A 6,003-nucleotide genomic window follows, 5' to 3' on the forward strand; every position below is an offset into this window, starting at 1 on the left:
CTTTTATTTCCCCGACGATAAAGGAGTGCCGCGGCGAGACTAGTACGGGCAGGGAATCGTATTTTGGTCCGCGCGTTTCCACAGACCTTTTTTCTTCCCTTTCTTGGCGCACTGTGCCAGCATGATTGATTGTGACTCGCAAACCGGGTGTCCAGCTCTGCCCAACAAATGACTTTGGCCCCTACCAGTAGACCTTGACCAGACAGAAATCAATATTTCACCATTAAAATCTATCAAAGAAGAGTTAAGGCTGCAGCTGTCCAAGGCGCCCTTTTGAACATTAAATCCGACACTTGTAGTACACGGGTAATCAATATATAGTGGTTCACAGATCATTTGTGGTCACCTTTTTGGTCGTGATGGATACTTGGAGGAGTCGTGATTCATTTTGTCACCCCATTAAAGCGAACTGTGTCAAGTCGTTCCTTCATTTCATCTGGAAGAGATTCCTATTCCTCAAAGTATGAGAGAAAGTGTATGGGGGAAAGCAGCAGGGGGAGGGGGGGTTGTGCTGGTTGTGCCTCCAGGTTCCCATTTCAATGAGAATCTATAGAGATTTTGTGTCCGGTGGAGTGTGAAAATCCCTTTGAGATAGAACAAACATTCTTGAAGACCAAACCACACGGCAGATACATACAAAATAGATGGCGGTACATTTGCCAGCCATTACAGATTCAGTTTAAACAGGTCAAATATAGTATTTCAGATATAAATGCTGCAACTGTGGATGTAATTAGAGTGCCAATAAGTGCATATACTTACCTTAGCCAATTTACAAGACACATCAGTTATCAATATGTTTATATATTCTTGGTTATTGCTTTTTTGTGTGTAGCTTGATCCACTGAAAGCGAATATTTATATCAAGCTCATTGCATTGTACGATTACTTGTACTCAGTGATTGCATCCTGCTTTAACCGTACTGCTTTTCTAAAACCCATCCAGTGGCTGAAGCGATCGTCCCAGTTTTCTCAACCCATATGCTGTCGTATACCTGCTGCGGCGAAGATTATTAGTTACAAGCAACTGTCATTAAAAATGGATTTATTCACCCTCTGCAGGGAGCAGTTCTGCCCTCCTGATCACAAGAGTGTGCCCTAACAGTATGGTAGGCTTTCTCACAACAAACCACCATACACTTATTAAACACAAATGTCAAAATTTATGTTGCATTTGCATCGTTCTTACCAAACATTATGTGGGTTCACTGCCTATTCTAGATTCATTTTAGACATGTTTATTCTAATTTTAAACATTAAATTGTCTTAAGATGACCTATACCGGGATAACTATTATAGGAATACAAGTATTCCTTAGAGCTGGATTTTTTTTAAATATATTTCTGTACAGACATATCAAATCATGGTTTTGGTCAACAGATATCACAGTTTAATTAAAATAATAATATCTCATGTGACAACCTGCCCCACCCTAACATTAATGGGAGGGGGGTAAAAACTCTGAACACGGTTTAACTTGCTATGTTATTGCTATGTTATCATTGTATCCTATCTCCAATCTGGAGTCCAATCATCTCCAATCATTGTATCCTATATCCTTTTTTTATATATACATATATATATATATGATTTCCTTACAAACACTGATCCAGTGCACTCATAAAAAATCCCTCAAAACAGTATTTGTATTATCGTTTTCAACTCCCTGAAATAAATGAATTCATGCTACAAGACACTACGGTTCAAAATGCTTGTTGTGAGATTCACTGCTGCCAAGATAAGGAGATCTTGAAGAGACAGTGAATATTTAGGCAGGAAGAGGCAATACGGAGATGGTACTCCTGTCACATAAGAGGAGGAGGAGAAGAAGAGGCTGAAACGATAAGTGATTACGGTCAGACGCTCCATTCATCATCTGCTGCTGTGTGCAGTTTCCAGGGTCTTCACTGTTATCAGCACTATATAGACCGAATGTCAGTGCCCCTGAATAAATCTCCCTCTCAGCATCTACCTCAGACTGATCCACCATAATAAGACCTTGGTCCTGCTTGATCACCACATCAACCTCTCTTATTGGCTGCTGTATGGAAACTAAACCTAATCCTTACCTTAACACACATATGAATAATAAAAAACAACTGCATATGCAACTGCCTTTAAGTCATCAGAAACATAAGTCCACATTTCCACTAATTTAGTGGAAATTGAACTCATTTTAGCCATAATGTTGCCATAAAGAATAAAATGTCTGAGTGTTGATGCAACACATTTTAGGTGTGTTCAAGATTACTGGGTTTGCTGTCTGCGGCCCATTGGATAAACTAATGAGCTAATGTCGACTATGTCCTGGCGTTGTTGTTCCTTGCAGTGCTTTCTGCTCATTTCACATGATGGACGATACAGTTTGCCAGCCCATACATTGCTATAAAGCAGCTTAGTGTCCTGTCATTCTGTATCAGCACCGGTGTGATGATAGAGGTGGTATCATGATGTATTTCTTAACCTCGCAAATTGCCTTCAGAAAAAAAAACATCACAACCACAGTAAGAAAAACGTGCACTGATGTGACTGATATTAATATATCAGGGTTAATGGGTAAACACAATGGAGAAGAGATGGACTATGTAGGCTATATTATCCACTAGAAAGTATGGTTTAAATCGTTTAGAGAACACAATATCCATATAAATGTCAAGAGTAAGAAGCGTGGTTCAACAAATATGTTTGAAAGTCTTCATGTTGACAATCTATCCTTTTCTGGCAGGGAAGACGCCATATTTAATTTGTCAAGAATAAAACTGAGGCAGATGTGCAGTCCGTGTTGCGCCGTAATTTTCACAACACGTTTTCCAGTCACCAGATTCTTTTTATATAAATAAAATGTATTTTCAATTTTTCTGAATGTCAACTGAATCACAGACACCCTACACGAAAGTAGGCTACTGAACGGGCTTTTCCCTCACCGCCTCGTTTTCATTTGCGAAAAATTAAATATGGCGTCTAGCCTGGTCCATAATAAGGATTTCGTATTGCAGCTGTTTGAAAGCTCGGGTATTTTAGTAACTGCAGATTCAGAATAGGGTTCTGCTTGCCTGCACATCCACTATCTGTTAATTGAGGCGAGGGAGAGAGCAGTTACTAGATCTGTCAGTGTTAATCAAGCCTCATCTCTTAACACAAGCTGCGCTTTGCAACGAGCTGAAGATTAATATTCCGACCGAAACAGATGATAAATCATTTGTACATAATTAGCGCTAGGCAAGGTTATAGCTGACACGAATTTTTATCTTAATTACGGGGGAAATTTGTTCCATTAATTTAATTTGTGGCGCACGGACGCGCGCGCGCCTAACAAAGTTAATCTTACACCTGTCAGTGCGCTGCTGAGGTAGGCTGTGTCTCCAAAGCTAGTGAGCTAACTTGCTGTCTACTGCATCCTAAACAGCATCCTTACCAACACAGAACTTCATGTGTGTCGTGAACTAATGCTTCTTCGAATCTTTTCGAAGTTGAATCTTTTCAATTAATCGGGTGAACCGGTTCACAAATCGGTCTCAGCGAATCATTTAGGCTATTAAAGGGATAGTTCACCCAAAAATGAAATTTCTATCATTAATTACTCATGTCGTTCCAAACCCGTAAGACCTCCGTTCATCTTCGGAACACAAATTAAGATATTTTTTCCGTGTCACCCTTGGCCATTTTGGAGAGTATCCACTGAACGCAAACAGCGTATGTTGTTCTGTGTCAGCCGCAACACACGGATACGTTTTCTACGTTGTTTGTGGTTTGATTTGAACAAAAAGCAACATATCCGTGTGGTGCGGCTGACACAGAACAACATACGCTGTTTGCGTTCAGTGGATAGGGGGAGAGCGGGGCACAAAGTAACACTTTTTGACTTTCTCAAATTGTGTAAATCCTGCTAGCATGTGCGGAAATATTTAAACCACGTGCGTTACAATTTACCCCGCGTTACTTTGTGCCCAGCGCTCCCCCTACTCTCCGAAATGGCGCTAGGCTGACACGGAGGAGACGAATTGTTGAATAAAGTCGCTATTTTTTTTTATTTTGCGCACAAAAAGTATTCTCATAGCTTCGTAATATTATGGTTGAACTCCTGATGTCACATGGATTATTTTACCAATCTCCTTGCTACGTTTCTGGACGTTGATCGTGATAGTACCCTTGCTGTCTATAGGAGGGTCAGAGAGCTGTCAGAATGCGTCAAAAATATCTTAATTTGTGTTCCGAAGATGAACGGAGGTCTTACCGGTTTGGAACGACATGAGGGTGAGTAATTAATGACAGAATTTTCATTTTTGGGTGGACTAACCCTTTAATTGTACTAAATCGGTCCGAGAGGCTCACGAGTCAACAACTCACTGAACCGAGAGCCGAGTCGTAATAAGCTGAGAATCGAGTGAACTGGTATAGGCTATTAAAAGCATGTTTGTAAAAATGTACCGGGCTGGTGAGCTTAAGAGTAAGAATATCAGAAATCTTACGAATAAAACCAACAAATATGACGACTGTAGGCTACCTAACGATTTTAAAAGTTGTATTTTTATGTTTTGTTTTTAACAACCGAAAATAACAAAACACACACGAAATTGAGATTTTAATGAATAGCATTATATCAAAATGTAGGCTACAAAAATATTTTAATTTAAAGCTAATAAATGTAAACTGACTTGTAGCCTAGCCTATTATTTAATGTAGGCCTAGCCTAAATGCAAATTATATTTAGGTTCTTTTTTGATAGCCTATCAATCATGACTGCAAAAATTATCTGGAACACATAAAATTGCAACAAAGACTCATTATTTCAATAAATAGCCTAATTAATAGGCCTACAAATAAAACATTGGCAGCAACTTTTAGACTTAAATCATTTCAGCATGTCATGGCATAAAGGGATGACAAAGATGTCACGTGGTGACTTAATTACACAATTACGTAAAAGAATATTTGAGCCACTGATTTGAACTGCAACTGGTTCTTTGAAATGAACAGTTTGAAAGAATCGATTCGCGGAAATGAGTTGACTTTCCGTGACTGCCTCCAGAGCGTCAAATTAAGTTAGGTTGTCAGCATAGCCTTTTTGGTCAAGATTTTCAACTAACTCGTTGAAAACCAACGCATCGACATTCCTTCACACCATATCTGCCAGGATGGGCTATATCTGGGCATGATCTGTCACAGTGTGGCGTTCAGTTGCACCCTGCTTACAGTAATCAGCACACCCACGTCTTCACATTTCTTCTGAAAGCCTACTCCTAAACTCTAGGATCCAGTAATTTTCCCGTTCAGACCAAAGCAGCGATACAATTAAAAATATAACTGAATCAAGTCTTTCAAAAGCATTTTCCTCACTTGACTAACCCTTCAATTTCTCTCAATCTAAGCTTAAGTAAAACATAAATAAACAAATACGTTCCAACGTCTGCTAATAATATTGTTCGATACCTCAATTAAAAACAAACGACGCATCTAGTGCCTTGATGTTTAAACAGTCAACATCGCCTCAGGTGAAAGTGAGTAGGCCTAACGTTACTCTGAAAGCTCATCAATAAAAGAAGTGTTGACCAAGCTGTGGCACAATACTGCTCTCTGCTGGACTTAAAATTTGTAGTTCACGTTTCTCTTCTCCGTAGGCTCTACAATTTTAATTCCACAACACAAAGGGTTTGATGACTTCTGACTTTATAGTTGTATCGGATTTTAAAGCAAAATAAATAGCTGTTTTGTAGAGCACCGGCTCTAGTCTTTCGTTTTCAACAATTAGAAGAACCGATCAAGTTACCGTTTTGTTCAACTCATCTGCAGTGTTTTGGCGCCCTCTCCTGGACAATGTTGAAGGCATCTCTTAAAAATACTAAGACTAGGATAACTCAATTGTAGTTTGACTTCTCAATGTTCGATTTAATAGCAAGGTATATTACATTATAAATCTTCCAAATACAAGTACAACTGAGAAAAAAATGCATTTATGAAATACTGCAATACAGATTTAGTACAAACATGAAATAATGGGAAAAA

The sequence above is a fragment of the Sinocyclocheilus rhinocerous genome, unplaced genomic scaffold (genome assembly GCF_001515625.1).
Source record: "Sinocyclocheilus rhinocerous isolate Xijiao unplaced genomic scaffold, SAMN03320098_v1.1 scaffold1386, whole genome shotgun sequence".
NCBI classification, from domain to species: Eukaryota; Metazoa; Chordata; class Actinopteri; order Cypriniformes; family Cyprinidae; genus Sinocyclocheilus; species Sinocyclocheilus rhinocerous.